Source organism: Phalacrocorax aristotelis, chromosome Z, assembly GCF_949628215.1.
Source record: "Phalacrocorax aristotelis chromosome Z, bGulAri2.1, whole genome shotgun sequence".
Classification (NCBI taxonomy): domain Eukaryota; kingdom Metazoa; phylum Chordata; class Aves; order Suliformes; family Phalacrocoracidae; genus Phalacrocorax; species Phalacrocorax aristotelis.
Genome location: NC_134311.1, coordinates 75,465,542 through 75,485,630, shown reverse-complemented (window position 1 = coordinate 75,485,630; position 20,089 = coordinate 75,465,542).

Here is a 20,089-nt window from a genome sequence, read left to right as displayed (position 1 = left end):
CAGCAGCCTCACACCAAAATCAAATCAGAAGCTTCCACAGTCCTCAGAGAGTTCTGTCTTGAAAGGTTGCATGAATTGCATGTGCTTAAGCATTTTATTTTATGAAAATTTTCAGCCTGCATATCTAATTTGCAACACAAAATACTGTCCTGGCTAAGGGTCCTGGAGAACTCTGATCTACAACTCTGTGCTCTGAACAAAGCTAGCAGGCTTAAGCCAGCAGTGATGCCTCATCTTTTATCTACTGCAACATTCATGCAAAAAGTGAGAGGTCTGATTTAAGACATGATGGTTTTTTCCCTCTGACTTAATTCAAGCTGATATTTCTAATCTCCTTGGTGAGTTGATTCTTCTTTTTTTTTTTTTCAGTCATGTTGTGTCAAAAAAAGAGGCAGATTTGTTCTGAGTCAAAAAGACAGAACTTGTCTAGGAAAAAAAAATTTAGGATATATGAATAGAAAGTTCTGGATACTGATTATTTCATAATGGTCTCTTTATTTAAATGGTAGTGTACTACTGTTTGCTTGCTAGCTGTGTGCTATACCAAATTCACTATGCAGAACACAAAAGAATTAGTAGCTCAAACTGGCTTCAAGTGCACTTAGCACATGTAACACTGAGGAAACTGAATCTCAGTTCTTGAGTACATAGAACCAGCCAAAAGGGAAAGGCTGAATATACTGAGGTGCCTGCAGCCTCTTTCCTCAGTTTCCATGGTGAGTAGTTAAGGAACACATTGCCTGATACAGCCAGAACCCCTTCTGTAACCAGAAGTTAAGAGCACAGAAAGGAGAAGATGTAATTGCCCCACCTTGTGCAGAATAGCTCCACAGGAAGAATCCAGGGACTCAGGTATAAATCCAATGATGTGATATAAAAATTGAGCTTAACTGAGCACCTGTTGATTGAGCCAGGATGAGCAGACCCTCATGGCAAACCCTATCTCCCTAAGTTAGTCAGAGGTGAACTCCATCTGCTCTGTCACAGCGTTACCACTGTTCAAGTCCTTGGTGCCAAGAGAGGTATAAATCCTATCATGTCTCCGGGACTGTCCTAATTCCCAGGGTAAACATGAACTATTTTAGATGGGAAATGGGTAAGACAGGTGTTAACTTCTCATGTCTTTGAAATTTTGTCACTGAGGAGCAGATAATTTTAACATTATAAAAGGAGAGAACAGTTACTCTCCAGTGATGTCAGTCTGTAGTTAGAATACTTACCTGCTAGGGGTTAATTTACAATTCAGAAAGCCTGTAATTAAATAATTAATTAATATTAAGTATTCTTTGTTGTTCTGTTGTATATAAATCTCTTGTTTTGACTTCTATGTTTTCATTTTCATAATCTCTCCTGTCTGTTCAATGATCCTTTACTGGAAAATAAGCCAAAATACTTAGAACCAGACATAGGCTACCTTATCTCTACCCAACCTTGCTGCATATGATACTGTTCCTACTTCTGCTGCTGTCTTTTTTATTTATGTGACTGAAGAGCTTTTTTGTTATTTGTTTTAATATACTTTGAAAGGCCTAACTCAGCTTGGCTGTTGGCAATTCTTACATTATTTCCACACTTTGTGACCTTTAAGGTGTACCTTTATTTGCTGATCAATCTTTTTTTCCCTCGATTTCTCGTTGGCTTTATGCTTACTCTTAATGTCCTTTTCTAGGTGGCTATACATCCAAATACATTTGGAAACCTTTCCTGAAAGTTTTGTTCTCACTTGCTTGATGTGCAAGTTTTAGATAACTTTTCACTGCTGACTTAAAGAGTTTGGAGGAATCTGTCACACTGCAAGCCCCTGAACTCTTTGCTTCCATTGACTTCACTTGCGTGTTCATGTAATTTGTCAAAGTTTTCCCTTTTGAAATTGAGTAACCCAGCTGAAGACCTGTTTTTGCTTATTTTCCATTTAATTCATATTCAATCAATTTATGACTGCTGACTTCAAGGGTATTTCAATATTATTATTATTTTCAGTAAGTGCACAGGATTAGAAAAGTGTTTGGCAGGCTAGTTGAAGCAGGAGCAGTAATTCCAGCTGGGCATCTGGAAATCATTGTCATGTCCCTTGTGCATATGGAGATCAACACTATTTCATATGCTTGTCAAACATTTGTATTTGTGGAGATCATTGAAATTACTGTGCAAATGCCACACAGTCTTGGCATGTAGGTGGTATCTATGTGTTTATGATACTGCTGGTTGATTATAAATAGATACAGATATTGATGCTTTTAGGACGAAATGGATCTTCCATTTATGATTTGCAGCTACACTGTATATGTGTGCATTCAATACAGTGAGAATAAATTTGACTAAAGTTAAAGTTACATAGGGTAAATGTGCAAGAATTCAGAGGGTTTATAGTCCCCGACACTGCACTATATCACACGTATGCATAAGTCTGTGCCTTGTCTTTTTTGTTCAGGGTTTTCTATGGTTAAGTTTACATTAGGTTTACATTACATTAAGTTCACAACATGGTATGTTGTGAAGAGGGAAGGACTGTAACTTCATATGCTGTGGTCTGTTATGGTCTTGAGACTGCCTGTCCACACTGTGTCTCTACTGTCAATGAAGTCTGTGTCAGCTGCCAATCACACACACTGCATGCACATACAGAGCTCACTTTTAGAGGACCTTGCATGCATCCACCTTGCAAGTAGTGAGCTTCAGATGGTGTCCTGCTCTGTGACTTCGGCTTCTGTTGCACTGGGAGAGAAACAATTTTGCCCACACCAGCTGGGCACTAGTTTGTTTCTGTAAGGCTCCTAGTATAGATGCAAGGCAAAGTCCTATCAAAAAGAATCTTTGCACTAAATCACTAATGTAGACATACCCAGTGAGTTTGCCTTCCCAATCCGGTTCTTCAGTAAGCTGAGATTCATCTAGCTGCTGATGTTTTCAGTGGATACAGCTGAGACAAACATCTGAAATCCTTGTTACAGCCTGTGGAAGGAACTAAGCATGTTTAAATGGCATCAGGCATCTTGCCCTAAAAGAGATATTTATCAGAAGTCTGGTGAATTACGCTTGAAGTGTTTATTTCTTCTTATTGCCTGTGGAAAAAATCTAGAATGACTGGTTCTGATGGTGATACCTATGAACTTATGAGCATATGAGCTTAGGTGCCATGAGGCCTTCTCTTCACTTTTGACTTCTTTTTTTGATTGTGTATCCTCAGTCTTCTGCCGTGCTTATGTCCACTTATATCTCTGGCTCTAAGAAATATTCTAACTTCATTTAAGTAACTATTTGAACATAATACATGCCCTTAAACTTCTGCAGCAAGTAATTTTCCCAGTCCCCTTTGCTGGTGTCATGTCATGGCTATCTCAGACACCATCACCTGTTTTTCTTTCTTGTTATGCTTTTAAAAGCGGAAGAATGCCAACAAGCAGAATTCCCCCCATAGAGATCCATAAGATAACAAACAGACAAACAAAGCCCCTAAAATAACGACAAAAAAAAACCCCAAATCTTTGTTTTATCAGCCTCTGTTAATTCCCTTAAGTCCTGACAGCTTGGTTTCTGACTGTTGTTCAGGTTCAGCCTATTTTTAAACTTGTAGTTCAACTGTCTATGAGCTGGTTGAGAAGTTAGGCTCACCTTGAAGTTCCATGGCTGCTGTCTAATGATGTCATGGTGCCCCAGATAGAACTTTGTAAGCCAAAACCCCAAAGCAGCTAGATTGCCTAACCACTGACAAAAAGGAACATTCACTTGCCTGCAAGGCAAAAAGGGTTTATTCTTTTCTCACCAAGGGATAGGTTGAAGGTCTAATATTTGGTCCCTAGTGGGATTTGAATGCAGTTTTGCTCTTCTAGAAGTCTGTGAAGCATCAGGTCTGTTACCATGTCACCTTGCATTCTGTTAATATTTTCAATTTTTATGGCAGTAAGTCAGACCACAAGTGAACTTCTACCACCTTTAGGAAACTTGAAAAATGAGAAAACTTCTGAGAAATTGGAAAGAAGGAGTCTTCCAAACTGCACTTTTTTTCTCTTACTGCAGATCATTTCTCCTCAAATCTCATTCAGCTGGAAAACATTCACAGGGCGTTGAGAATAAAATTGTATTTCACAGAAATCAGCCTCAAAGTGTGGAGCTTTTTTTGGGTGCTGTCTCCAAGTTCTTATTGCTTTACCTGCCCAGGGAGAGGAAGCAAAACAATTTTAATTGATCCCGAAGCAATCAAGGGATCAGTCAAGCACTGACACAATAGAGAAGGTATTGTAACACTGGCAGTTCACAGGCCTCCCCTAAAGGAATATTATCTGTCAGAAAAGAGTCACCAGTCTAAAAAGCATTAAATTCTCTTACCCCAACAAATGAGAGGGCTGGTTTGACAAAAAATGAAGTAGTGAAATTGGAAGACTAGAACAAACACAGAAATGAACAAACACAAAATAAATAATTAGACTAAAGTTAGTGTATTGGGTAGTATTTTAAATTTGGAAAGCTCACCTATTCATTGGCATCTTCACAATAATGTGTGCATTAAAGGAATATGGAAAATTCCTTTGGGTGGGCCAAAATAAAATTTCCATTTTCCCAACTCACTCTTAGTCTCATGCATCATCACATCTTTTTAAACATTATGACACAGTATGGGTATATATCACTGAATCAGCAAAAAAATTACCTTTCTTTTTCCTTCTTTTCTGATCCTTTCTCAAGCATTCTGCTCCTTCTTTATGTTTTTGTTTGCTTTTCACCTGAGTCTGAGACCTACTGTACTGCGTGGTTATTAGCATGATGAGAGGAGACAGCCTGTCTAGCTCTGTCCAGTATTAAAAAGACTGGTGAAGAAAAGGAGCCTGACTAGATAAGCCAGATGACATCCCAGACCTGGGAAGTAAGCCAGGGTCCGGAGTAACATCTGCTGTGGCCAGGCTGCCAGCCCAAAGCATCCATCCATGACTGGCCAGTCGCCTTGGATCCTGAGAACATCAAGCAGCGCTTTATTTCCCCTACCTTTACTACCCCCTCACTGCTGTTTGGTGTTTTGACAAAGCCAAGGGAAATGACCGTCATTCACAAATCAAAACTAAATGTGAAGACCAACACTTTCCTTCTCACCAAGAAAGTGTACTTGACAAAATAAGAGGCTGTAATGCCATGGTTTATTCTAAATAATCTGTTGTGTTTTGAGTATGTACATTTTTCATACGCACTCATTTTTGGTAAGAGATTTGTTTTCATTCTTTGTGTATTTGCTGTTAATTCATCCTATTCAGGGACAGATGTAGCAAGGCTTGAAATAAGGAGGTTTTCTCAATGTGGGTTTGAAAACAGTGTTGCACGATAGGGGTACCATCTGCTGTACTAAGCAGAACCAGTATAGGACATCTAAAGCCCCATTATCCAACTGGTAAACAAACACTTGCTACTCAGACTGTATCTAAGAACTGGGATGAATTTTTTAACATATTTTCCATCAGCTGAAATCTATAAGTCATGCTTGACTGTTTCTGTGACAGAAGCATCTTAAGATATTTTTCTGTCTTGAGTTAATTTATTCTATCTAAACAAGAAAAATGTAAGAAGCCATCACAAACTTCTCTCTGTCATTTGTTCTCATGACAAAAATGCATAAACTGGGTTTTAACCCTGGGGGAATGTATGCAGAGAATATGTGGGGGAAAAAGGGAGATGGTATGTGAGTACAGGTGGAATAACTTAGTTACAATTTTGATCTACTGAGGATTTGCCTCCATAACAGGACTGATTTGTTTTGGAATCCCACTACTGGCATTTGCATTTTATTTAAGCTTGAGCCAGCGCTGGGAGGGCACCTGGTTGTGCACTGTCCCCCTCCCTGCCCAGTTTTTTTACAAGGAATAGGTTAAGTCATGGAGGTAGCCACACCACTCTTCAGTCTGGACAACCAGGGGAAGAGGACTATGGGACAAACCACAAAGAGTGCTCATACCACCACATGGATTCAGCCGTACTGTCTGGTCAGTCTGCCAGCCAAGGCAAGAAGGAGGACCAGGGAGGGAGAACTGTCACTTAAATACAATCTCAGTCAAGAGGCGCCTTGTGGAGAGCCCAGGTAAGATGTGGATCCATTCCTGATAGTACTTGAAAGCTTGATCCAAGATGCCCTGCAGCCAATATAAATACAGAAATAGTTTTCAGAGGGTGCTTGAAGCAGCATGAACTTGTCACACTGAAATAAATTGGGTTGAATCAGTTACAGGAACTTGTGGGGTGAGAGGAGGGACTCCTAAGGGTCTGAGAAGTATTAAGAATAATCAAAAAGGAGGGGACACGAGGGCAGGAGCTGGGTGGCAGATGTTTGCTTGCTCTGAAGAATAAAAGTAGCAATCACAAAAATCGATAGTGAGACTTATTAAAGGTGAGCTAGGTGCTTTCACACAGAGGTTTTGTTTGGTTGTATTAGGCTCAGATACCCCACAGGTCAGATATTAGAGACCCAGAATCTCTAGAGATCCCCTTCTTGTATTGCAAAGCATTCCCTCCAGACATCTGCCCTTGTTTTAAATGTACTTTCTAGTTCTGAGTTGGCAGTGAGAAGGCAGGGAGAGAGGGAAAGAAAGGGAATAAAAGGGCAAGAAAAGGAAAGAGAGAAAAGGAAGAGATCAAAGATGAAAAGGAAGAAGGTAAGCAGGGAGGGAGTCAGGGAGGAGAGGGAGGAAAGGGAGGAAGGAAGAGAGGAAAAGGAGTAAGGCAAGGGTCTCCTTGTTCCTTGGCAGTGTATGTCCTCTTATTTTCGATTTTCAGATTCATTCAATTTTTCTCTCGGACCACGTGCTCCTGAACAATCTGTACAATTTCCCTAAGGTGAAAACCTCCTCATAGAGAGCTGCAGCAAATATTATCCCAGGGTCTCAAAAATGCCAATAAGAGAACAAATAATATTTGTTCATAATAGTGTTCAGTGCAAACCATGACTGATTAGTGTTATGTGTGACATCAACAGAGACAGTAATCAAGGTTACTTTAGCATTGATTTTTTACAGAGGTGAAGCCTCTTTGATGTATTACTCCATCAACACCTTCAGAGCCAAACTTTGCACATGAAATTAATCCCAATTAATTAGAACTTTTGTAGATAGTGCTGGGCTCTTTTATGTTGCAAAATAAATATTAATTCAGTGGCATTTTTTTCACCTTGTGCAGCTTGTGTGGTTAGGAAGGGAAAAAGAACCCTATTGATCAGTGCACTGAAATAAGTTAGAAAGTTTCGGCACCTGAGGTGGTCAGAAAATCAACTCCAGGCCTAATAGAGGAACTCAGGAAGCTGGACCAAAATTGTATTGACTTTACTGGTATATGTAGTCATGGAAAAAATATTGTTTCCAATATATGAAAGGGTGTAAAGTTACCCTTGAGCTTTTAACAAAATATATATAAAACAGTGCACTGTGACACAACCCTACAGGGGAGGTGTGCCCTGAGGACACTGATTCAGAGGTATCTTTACAATTTAGAGATATATTTGTTCAGGAATTTCTCATAGTATGAATGATTTTTTTACTAGCCAGCGTGATGAGTAAATTCCTGTGACTTAATTTGGGCTGTCTTCAGCTCACCTCCTCTGCAAAGGGAAGAAGGCATGTGAAATACAACTACTCCTTCAGAAATTGACCCCAAATCCTATTTGCTTGTGCAGTACCATTTTCTTCTGATTCCCAGAAGAACGTGGCATGGGACTGGGAGGGAAGATGGACAAGGCAGAGAAGATTCCAGTTATTTGCTACATTAGATATTTAATACTTAATGTTGTAATCCTCCCTGCTGGTGCATGCTTCTTCATACTGAACATATACGGAACTTTGACCATGAACTTCTATGGTGGTCTCAACTTATTGAACTCAACTCTTGAACCCACTACCCTGAGTCAATATAAATCTCAGTCTTACCCCCAGATACCATCTCCCATCTTGGTTACTTAGGTGTGAAAAGGGTACAAACTACACAGTTTTTTCAACATGTGTTGCAGATCAGAATCATGTGGCTATAGTCAGCCTCATTTATCACCGAGTCAAAAAATACAAAATAAACCCCAAATTAATAGTTAAAACCATTCAGCTTTAAACATTGAATGTGTTGTCAAAATCCTGCCTAAGAAAAGTAACAATCAAGAGCCTCTAACTTGATTAGGCTCTTTGGAACCTCATCAAAGGATAAATAAATGAGTGCTTACATTATTACAGTAATGCTTGGATGGCCAGTTCCTCACCAAATTTAGTCATCACATAGCATTATCCCAGGAACAATAAACCCTTTTCTACAGCACATTATTCTCTGAAAGGAAGAATGTGAGACCATTCTATGTTTACATCCCAGCCTATACTATCCGAGTGGCACCAGAGAGGTGAGTCAGTGAAACACTGGTCCCTTCCTGGGGAGGAAATGCAGAAATGCAAAGTGGTGTAGAATAGCCAGCTGCAAGAGATGATGACTTCAATGAGTCTGTGCTTCCGACTAAATCAGGAGAGGAAAATCAGATGGGGAGTAAATTCTGTGTGACTTCAGTGAGCACAGGATCCTGGCGGCTGGAGGCTGGGGCCCCTGCTGCTGTGTGGTGACAGCTGTGGCAGGGTCTCTGCAGGAGTGTGTGCTGCCGCAGGCACATAGTCAGCACTATTAGCATTAGCCTGAAGCAGCAGTAGCTCCTGCTGGGATCTGTGTCCCTGTATGCCAAGGATCATCATGATGGCAGGGATACTGACTGCTCCAAACACCAATTCGATACCTCAATCTTATCCTTAATGGGGTCCTGGATAAAATGAAGGGTAGAGCAGCCTAGAAGCACTCTAACACGTACTGACCTCCAGAAAATCAACTACATTTCTTATTGTCAGCCTGCTTCCTTAATCACTAGGTTAAGCCAACATGTTTAGTTGGAGAGAGGAAGAAAGGACCTGGTCCTACTTGCCCTGTAAGGGCAACAAATTCCTGAACACGCAATGAATCCCTTGTGGAGAATTTGGATTTGTATTCCTGTCCTTTGCTACTAAGTAGCACAACAGGAATGGAGTTTATTGTGTAAGCACTTGGAAACTACAGTGGAGTCACACTGATATAGAATGAAAACTAATCTGGATAGGTAGAAAGATGATAGATACTCTGTCTGTCCTCCTGTTTGTACAGGTGACTGAATTCTTCTGGTAAAAGATTCTGAGTCTAGTTATGTGTTCATGCAGTATCCAAACCAGTGAGGATCTGTACATAGCAAATAAGTTATTGCTGATAATAAGAATGAAGAAAGACAAAGATAGATGGTCTGAATTTCCTTAGTATCAGTGCAGTTTTATATTGTAGACCTCTTGTTAATTTACCTCTGATTCATAGTGGTGTAAACAAGAGGAGAAACTCAGTCTATGCATATATACGCCATTAGTATTTTGAATGTATCCTTGTCTTTGGATTTGCATGTGAATATGAAATAATTCTATGCATGTATGGAAAGGGATTTAATTGTTTTCTCAAACAATGTATCCTTATCTTTCTGGAAGCAGTTCAGACCATCAAAGAGTTGTTGCTGATGAACTCACTAATTAGTTTCCAATACTTAACCTTGTATTTCACTTCATTACTGATGCTCTGTTCCCTCTAGTTTTACATTTGGTATCAGAAAGTTCATTTAGAATCCAGTCAATCTTCCAATGCCAGCTCTGCACTTCAAATTTTTCATTCAGTAAGGACACAATGGGAATAATGTTTGTATCTGTCAAGGAGACACATGAAAACTTTTGAGTTGCATTGTCTAGAGAGAAAAAAAACCCAGACAAACAAACAAAAAAACAAAACCCACAACCAAAAACCAGGAATATGGGACTCAAAAAAATAGAATAGAATTAAGTCACCAGGGACTAACTGGCTATTATGGTAAAGTAAGTTATAGGCATCCAACAGATTTATAGAAGTAGAAAGCTAAAATCCTTAGATTAAGATTTTATTTAAAAATGATACTATCAAATAACTGTTTTTATTATATTTTATTTCTTTTAATGCTTCATTGATTGCATTATCATCTTAGAAGCTAGGAGATAAATATCTTCAGAAATGAGAGAAGTGGCAATTCAGTGTTTAAATGTCAATATGTCATCTGATGATCTGTCCATGCATGAGGTACAGGAAGTCTGGGCCTCCTTCTAGTTGAGGAGGCCTTGGGGTCTTCTATCCTGCTCAGTAAAAGGGAACTGTTAAGGAATTGAAAACTTGTTTCATGCTGGACAGTGCTGTGCTGTCTAGTTTGTGTAACTTCACTCTTTGAAATGAGTTCACACACAAAATAGGGTCTAAAAGCACACAATAAGGCTAATTAATCAACAGAGAAGCTTAAGGTTCTGGTGGATTCTCATTCAGTGGAGATCTTTAAATGAAGATTAGCTGTTTTCTGTTTTGCCTACAGAAAGACATGCTCTTGGACTTGGAACAAGATCAAAGTCAGGAAGTTCCCTAGCCAGCATTATTCCAGAGATTACAAAATACCTTGCTGGCCTTATGTTTTATGAATTCTTATTTTTGCTGTGTGAATCAGGACATTGTAGCTCTTCGTGTACATGGTTTACAAGGACTATTGCTGTCAGTGACATTAAACCTTCTTACATGAATAGTACATTTGGTACAAAGAGGCTCTGTCTCTACAAGGTGGCCTGGAAACACTTCTGGGCTTAGGTAAGGATGTACATCTTCGCTGTGGTTTGCCTCTCGGTTGGAACAAGACCTGCATTTGTATCAGTGCTTTCACTCTCTTCCTTCCCTTCTGCACACTGCTTCTCACAGAAAGAAAACAGGCAATCCAGCAGGACCGAAACCATTGTGGGCCTGGCCAGCTTCCCACTCCAGATGACTTGGGAAATCAGGACCTAGAGGCATAACACTGGTTGTGCCACAGGTAATTTTATTTCACTCTTCACTGAAATATATTTTTCTGTCTTGAATATGTATCTATCACCCTGTTTGGCTCTCTTTAGGCTCATCCATTATTTTCTCTTCTAGGAGAGAGAGAGACCCCCAGATTTCCCAGATCTGACTGTGTAGGCTTTGATGCAAATATGTAAGGAATGCCACAAAATCATTACCAGTATTCCATGATGCCTAGACAATTGGGCAGGCGAGTTGGTAGGAACAGAAAAGAGATGAGAGGGTATGCAATGCAACATTATGATTCTGAGCAATAGCCCAAAGAAGTCATTAAAAGAGTCCTATTGGTATTGAATGACACAGTTTAGGTACAGTTAACAGGTTTGCTCTCAACATTTTTTAATATAGACATATCAATAAAAGATTGTTGTGACATCAGGAAAGCCCATTGGGTCCATTCTCATACGTGAGAAAAATGTACCATCATTGTGTTAATGAAGCCCTAGGCAGCTCCTCTGGGAATTTTTCAGAGTTTACTAAAATCACTCATTGGACATGACTTCCTTTGGGGCTTTATTAACTCTTGATACTTTGTTGCTTTCAGGAAATTTTGCAGTGGAGTAATTCCATCTTTTCAACCACATATAAAGTGTTTAAGGTGCTTAAATTGTGTGTCTCAGTATTTGTGTGTTCTGAGACAAGAGGCATCTTCTAAGTTCATAACATTTCAACTCATGAATTTGATAGGTTGCATGCTGCACATTTATTGCCTAGCAGGGAACATGAAAGATTCCACTACAGCCCAGAGATCCTAACATCTTGCTGGATATTGTGGAGAGCAGAACGCATGAACTACTTTTAAGGAACAGGAATAATTTCCTGCTGGGAGAGAAATGATGGCTGATTTCATCAGTGGTGCTTAGGACATTCCCTTCCTCTGCTGGATTTGAAGACAAAGTTCTTTTTGACCTTCATTATAAGTATGAAGTCACATATGTTCTGGGAGAACAAAAATGTGTAGATGAAATACTAATTTTAATATTGTTAATTTTTGCCTTGATTTTTTCTGTTTTAATTGGGTCAGAACAGAAAATTCTTGATTCTATCTTCCAGTTCTTAGAATTTTAGAGCTTGCCTTAACCAAACTGGGAGGTCTGGAATATCACCTTTGCCAGTCTCAAACTCCTCAAGAAGAAAAATCCTGTTAGAGCCATAAAACTTGGGGCAAGATCAGACACAGCTGTCACTGAGGATCAAAATAAAAGGCTTCAGTCAGATGGAAGAATTGAAGAAATATCCTTTTGTCTTCACTTTTTTGAGCATTCAGATTCCATATTTATTGGCATGAATGCAAAAGCATATCATAAACTTGGATGCTTGAAATTGCACAAAGTGAATTTCAAATTACATGTTCATTTAGAATAATCTGAATTTGCAAATCATTCTGTATTAGTAACTCCCATAGTTTACAAAAGGGAATGATATGGCAGGAGGGATGTAATTATCCAAAGCAAACAACCAAATGAACAAGTACACATTCAAAGTAAAAACAAATTACCATGGACTCTGCAAGATCCTCATCTAGGAAAACAAGTTTCACAAAAATGAAGGAAGACAAATGCCAACCATTTGAAATAATAAAGAGAAAGAGGCCAAACTCAGTAAATTAGTTCTTTGGAATTAGATAAATTTAATGCTATTTTTTTATAGTTTCACACCACATGCTCTCTACAGTCATCAGCTAGGACTGTTTATTAGTGCCTAATGAACAACTGCTGTCCATGAATCACAGTTTTACTAATACTGACAAAACTTAGCCATTTCTTTCCCAGTCAAAGGTTTTATATTTTACATTTTTGGGGTATACTTGTTTAACTTTAAAACTGTCCAGGGATAACAATTCAAGAGATCTTATTCCAGTGCTTAAGTGTAGTTGGAACAGATTGCCTAGGAAGGTTTTGTAATTGTTATTATAATGAAACAGCTTCTTAGGTGCTATGAATGCCTAAGTTAACCAGAAAAAAGTGTGTTATGTCAGGAAGGTCCAGAGCTGTAATCATAGTTTCTCACTGCTACATATACATATAAGCACACTCCGTTTACCTAGTTGTGCATTACACATCACCTAGTTAGCTCTAGATTTATGAGTTCACTGTCACAGTAGTCCCTGGAGAAAAGGAAGAGAAACCCCTTTTGGTTTAGTTAGTATATACGCTGTTTAGCATATTGATAAATGGTGTGTAAGAATGAGGAGCTTAACAATGAATGAATTTTGGATGATACCTAAAAATCCCCGGACAGGAGTGTCAGACTTGAAGCTGCCTCCAAGGAACTGTGGGAAGTTCTCACTACGCTCACTGGATAGGCAACCAATTGGCAGATAAAATTCAGTAGTAATTAGTGCTCATGGGTAGGACTAGGCACTCGGGGTCAGCTATGCGTCAGCACTTGGGCACCTCGTTCTCACAGACTCCAAAGATTGTTTTATCATCAAATCCTTTGAGAATCCAGGCCAAAGTAAATTGCCCAAGGTCACACAGAAAGCCTGTGGCAAAGAGAGAGACTAAACCCAGTTTTGCTGAGGCCTCCTGCAAGAACTTTAAGCACAAGGCCATTTTTTTCTGTCCTTCAACATGCTTAAGCTTGGGGCACCGTTGCAATTATTTGTAGGCACCAATGAAGTTCCATGACACACAGCATGAAAGAAAAGCTGCTTCTATTTATCCTCACTCCAAATAATGCAAAATATCTTCCAGTGCTTTATTCTTGCTGGCGGGGTTCTCCCCAAACCCTCTCAGCTGTACCTTTCAGGCTCAGTATTTAATACTAGTGATGCAGTTGCATTTCCATAATTCAACTGTTCAGTCAAGGTCCTCCACCTTTTTAAATGTGTAAGTCATAAATATGAAAAAATATATACTGTGTGCAATCTCTGCTGACTGAATTAAAAGTCCTAAAGAAACTTTCTGTGCTATGAGGACTGTGAAGGATTTGGCAGAAATGGTGCTAACAATTAAAGCAGCCAGAGACAGATTAAATTTGCTGATGACAGCTCATTTCTGAGATGGTTACAGCAAAAGTCTGATAAAAGCTTATCTGAAATTCACAGTTTTGATGAGGCTTCTGCTTGCACCAGGAGAAAATGAAACACTCCAAATAACATGTGATCCTACAGAAAGGTCTGCTTGGTATTGCAGTGGGAAGATAGACATTCCTGCTACAGTTAAGATTGTGAAGTATTATAACCCTTTGTTTTCTCAGCAGGAAAAATAAGTATAAACTGTGTCTTGTAAGTGAAACTAAGGGCAATTTCAATATCTATAAAAAGTTTTCAAAGTTTAAAAAAAGGAAGAAAAAAGGAAAGGAGGGAATATATATGAACCAGCAGGAAAATAAATGCTTTTTTCATACTTTTAATGTGAGAAAGAATCAGCCATCTCAGGGTATTGTGAATTCCTCAAAGCCAGACATAGTAATGTATTGAGTGGAACCACCCTGGCACCACTCTTCTGTGAAGTACACCTGCACATGTGAAGCATTCTAGGACAACCAGCTGAGCTCTGAAGTGCACACTCAGTTTGTCTTGACTTGTACAGGCCTATGCGGTTCTTGCACCACAGCCCTGTACCACCAGCTCTGCAGCTCTCTGTAAGACTTCACCCTGGAAAGTCTAACAGAAAAATCAGAATGCTCTGTCTGGGCCCTTGGGCCAGGCATAAATACGAGGTTTTAATCAACTCCAGTTGTTCTTTATGCTGCTTTTCATAAGTGGAATGCTGGTACGGTGTACAGCAGAATAATTTCACTGAAAAAGCCAGAAATAGGTAGACAGATGTTATTCTAGGCAGTAATCAAGACCATGGAGACATTAAATGAAACAGAGCTAACTGAAAACAAACCGATGAAGAAAAACACTTTTGCACACACGGTACAAAGAGACAGTGGTTTTGCTGTCATGGGACCAAGGATTTAGGCACAGCTCTTAAAGTTATTAGAAACTTAAATGGCTAACATATCTTCTAGAGGGCATTTTTAAAGGACTGTCAGAAAAATATTAAATGTCTGTGATGGAAATTAATAGTAAGGATATTAAAGAGTATTTTTTTCAAGCCTGAGCAAAGTCTAACTTAGAGACAATAGGTAGAGAACATTTATGGAAAAAAGAAACAACCACTCATCTTCATCCACAAAGGGGTTTTTTGCACCTTTCTCTGCATGGCCTGTTTTGACTCTTGTCAGACTAATCCCGTTTCTCATCCAGGAAGGCAAATCTTGTGCTTATTAAGTTCTGTCCAAAAGGATTTAAGAAAAAGAGGGAAAGGGCAAAGTGAAGAAGATGAAGAAAAGGCAGGAATAATCTTTTTGAAATGAAACACAGAGTTTGTTAAAGCTGTAACATAGAGAGTCACTACTTTCTTGTACTGCATTTTATATATTAGATTACTCACACAGGGATTTAACTAGAAACATATCTTTTATTAAAATCATATAAATAAAAACATGTCCTTCTGCCCTCCAGCATGTTTACAGATGCATTTATTTATTTTACAATATTCTATTTAATTAAAGACCTGCTGTTAGAGGAATAAAACTTTCTGAGATGCTTATACCTCCAAGATAAAACTGGGCAGGTTTGTAGCAGCACAACTAAACCCACAGTCTGCACGTGCAATTTGTGCAGAAGTTAACTGGTGCACAGTTGTGTTATCAACTAAATGGGGGCTTCCAAAGTCAGCATTCAGGAAATCTGAATATCTCAGTGGCTATATCTGGATAGCTCCTTTCCTGTGGAAACAGAGGGATTTTTATTTGTTGAGAAACACTTAATTTTATTCAGTGCAGTTCAGCCAGAAATGCAAGACGAAAATTCAAATGTGGATGTGAACTTCGCTTATTTGGCCCTCCTGAGAAAACATGAGGAGGAAAATTTGAACGAGTTAAACTTTGTCAGGGCTCCTGACGTTCACCTTTTTTGGCTTTCCTCTAGGACTGCCTTCAATTCATGAGTTAATCTATCCATCGCAAAGAGTTTTTATCCACATCCCACTGGCTATTCACCGCTCTGCAATTCTGATATCTCTGCATTAGTCTTTCATGCTAGATAGCTCCAGACAAGGAGTTCTCACATTTTTCAAATATACAAAATGTACCACATTTTCTGTGAAGTTATTTTTAATGACAGGCCAGTTCTGACTTTCTTGTGGATGAAACACAACAACGTTCCCCTACAACAGTGCGGTTAGACTTTTTTTTGTTATAAACCGAATTTTGTTGTAAATGCATGTAGGTTTCAGATTTCTAGTTGGAGCTTGTACAGTTAAGATATCTTTGAAATAAAAATTTTCCTTTGGGACATTTTTTGGTTACAAAAGTGTATGGAGAGTACAGGGATTTAGTCTTCTGTATAACAGACTAACCTCTTACCATGTATATAAATACTGTTTTTAAAATATTTGTCTTATTAATCTTCTACGAATTATAATACAGCTTTGAAATTCTCAATAATCTGCCTTTCTGTAAAGTAATATCAAGATTACAATTCAAGCACTAGAAAAGTAGAAAATAAAATGAATGTTCCCTATGTAACTCTAGGCAAATGCATTATTGCAGAGTCAATATTATATAATGTCTAATTACATTACATCTGGTTTGTTGTTTTTTTTTTTTCAGAATTCTGGGGGAAGCATGGGGAAAGGATGCTACTTCCTTAAGTTTTTTTCCCCAAACTCATTAACCTAAGAAAAAATCGGGCTAAACTAGGTTTATAAGATTTTTAAACCAGCAAAAATCAAGAATTTAATATTATAACATACAGTTATCCGTTCAATTGTAATTATAAGGTTGCATTATAATGTTATATTATGTATGTTGAAAAACATGGCAACTCTTGACCAGGGAATTTTCCAGAGAAACACAAATTACTAGTTTATCTTTCCCCCTATATTTTCTATTGTACTTCAGAAAACCACAAATAATAAATTATATTTGTAAGCTGGATTTGTTTTCAGAAAAATTCAGATAGAGATTAATTTCCTTTCCTAGTTTATTTAACTTCTGTTGTTTGGTTTTTTTTTTTTTTACTGTTTTTAAAACAGAAACTAAAATTACAAACTGAGATTTCTGACAAGTTCATTTGTACTTCACAAAAAAAAAAAGACTTAGGGAGAACAGGTATATTATTATTCTGAGGTATATTATTATACCTCAGAATGTGAAATTATCTCTTCGTTTTGCTACTCCTGTACATGAATATATGTGAACAGGAGTATATGAAGGCAGAATAGATATGCTTGCAGAAGGAAAATGTACTCATGACATGACAGACATGCCCCTCTCATTGTAGTTTCTTTGTACATCAACATCTTTGTGCCTGTTTTTATAAGCAGGGTAGTCAAGCAAATCCATATACCTGCGAACAAATACAAGAAAGTAATATTTTTAAAAATCAATTGACTTCATTGTGTCATGATGTTTTCAGGGTCTCTTTATTTGCTGTTATTTATGAAAGGACAGACAGCAGCTCAGCAACCAAGTGATCAAGCAAATATAAATGAATGAAATAACAGTAATCAGTGTTAGCTGCTGAAATAAATATTTGCATCAGGTTGCTGATGGGCAAGTGCTATAAAAAATAAATTACAGCTAAAATTTTATTTTCCACTCAGGTTTTCAATTTAAGGGTCGTTAGCACAGTAGATTCAGTAGCATTGATAACATCACAAAAGTTTAGAGTTAAAATTCACCAATGTATCATGATTGGAATTGTCTTCTTGATACTGATGATGAATTAGTATGACAGCAGTGGAAGTTTACCAACACTAAGGTAAAAAAACCCAAAAAATAGAATGAAAAAATAAAGCCTCCTGAAAGAGGTCCTGGTCCAGCTCCCATCAAACTCCTTAGAAATGTTCTGTTTATCCACTGCCATGGAATCTAATGCAAGAAAAAAGGATTTTCTTCTGAAATTTTTAATAAAAATGTAATTCTATTTTTATTTTTTTCTCATGAAAGAGTCATACAGACTGCACCCCAGATTTTTTAACATCTTTACTCTGTGTTTGAAAATACACATATATTTCCTGTCTTTTTTATTCTTTCCAAAAGTCATTGACTAATACATTGAATTCAACTTGGTTGACACTATTTTCTCATACTGAAAATAGATTTGTTAAAAAAAAAGTAACAAAATGTTATTCTATGTTGTTTTATTAAACCGTATTTAAAAAAATTAACATTTACATTTTAGCTCAATCACCTAGGACGTCATATTGCTTCCTTCCCCCCAGGACCTCCCCTTTTCCCATATTTTATATTGGGTTTTCTTTATTTTCCCTTTTTTTTTCACTTTTCTTTCCCTCATTTTTTTAATCTGTCTTTTACATTTTGATACTTCATCAATTTCTCATTTATCTCCAATTTTAAAAGGGCAAATATAAAGAAACACAAGGATTTTGTTACTTCATTCCTTTCCGGACAAAGAAAATATTTTGAACAATTAAAGGTATCAGGGCACTCTATTTGAGATTGGTTTTGCTACTATATCATTTTTCTGAAACGGAAGGAATTTTAAAAAGCTAGAAGTATTATACACATGGAAAATAGACAGAAAATCTCAAAATATGACCAAGCTACAACTTAATCCATTTTTATATAGTCTGAGTTTGAAAATAAGAAATAATAGGAAGTAAACCTTTAAAATAACTACCTGATTTTTTTGTTTTTTGTTAAGAACAAAATTAGTATTTTTTTAAAAACAGAAACATAATAATGACATTTAACATCTAATCTGTGTCTCCAAGGTAATGGAGGACCAACAGGTGAGTGTATTAATCTGAAGAGTTGTTGGGGAGAACAAAAGGAGTTCTGCATTCGCTTTGTCCACACAGGGAAAGGCTGGGAGAGATCTTCATTTATGTGTTTGGTGGGGTGGCAAGGGAAATAATTATAGCATATTTTAACCTATTATATGATACACCTGATAATAAATAACAAAACTGCACTGAACTTTCTTTATATTACTTTATATTGTAAATTTGCATCTTACTAGTTGCTCTTATGAAATCTCTTTTGGACTGTTCAAGGGCATCAATTCCTGATGTACTATCATATAACTTCATTGAATTGTTATTATTTTTCCCAGATAATTTAGCATGTGAGTTTCAATTTGTTGTTTTTTTTTAATTTTTATTTCCCAACCTCAGCATCAAGTAATTTATATTCTTCTCATGTATTCGTACTTCGATTTCTTTGGTCTTGTCTACACCATAATATTCTAAAATTCTGCTGAAGGTGAAAGAATATACAGACTTCTACCAACAATGCTGACTGGACATTGAAAATAATTATACATACAAAATTTTAACTTTATTTTCTTTATGTATTTTAATGGGCTAATTTCTTCCACTTGTCAAGCTACCTCTTTTTCTGGACTGCTACAAAATACAGCTTTGCATGTGTTCTTTCATCTGCATTAGCAACATTTTCCTGGCATAACAGCATAATAGTAATAAACTGGTTTTCAAAACCATTGAGTTCATAGCTTTCTCTTTCTCTATTACACATGTTCCTTTGTTTTGTTTTGTTTTGTTTTTTGTATGGCCAGTGCATATAGAAGTATAGAGGGTCAATAGAATATCTATAATAATAAATAATGTCCAGTGTTCCGAAGCTTTATAGAGCTTTGATCTGTTAGTGGGTTGTACCTCATTTGGAGGATTGACAGCAAATATTACCCTTGTCTTGATTTTCACAGCTGATACAATAGACGACCAGAGCTCATATAATACCTGATTTCCCAAGCTCCCAACCTTATGGATAATTGTTGCCCAGAGGGGAAATTTCTTCCCAGCCTACATCAGCAAATGGTAGGTTTATATCACAAAACATGAGGATTTATGCTCCAATCTATTCCATAGCACTATCAGACTTGAAAAACTTCATTTGAGGAGCAGAGTTAATGTGCAGTTAGCAGTTTTACTGTATCTCACCTGTTTGTCCAGAATTTAGTGAGATCTCCTAAAAATATAAGTAGGACTGTAGCAAGCAGGCATTCAACCTTACTGAACCCAAGCAAAGGAGGAGTTACAGCAACAGTGTAAGATCTTACAGTGCTTCTCATATCCTCAGAAGATCTATTTGTCAGTTGCTGATCGACTTAATAATGTGGATCAATATACATTAAAAATAAGCGAGCAAAAACCCCATGAACTTTATTTGCCTTTTTGCTGCCACGAAGGCTGTG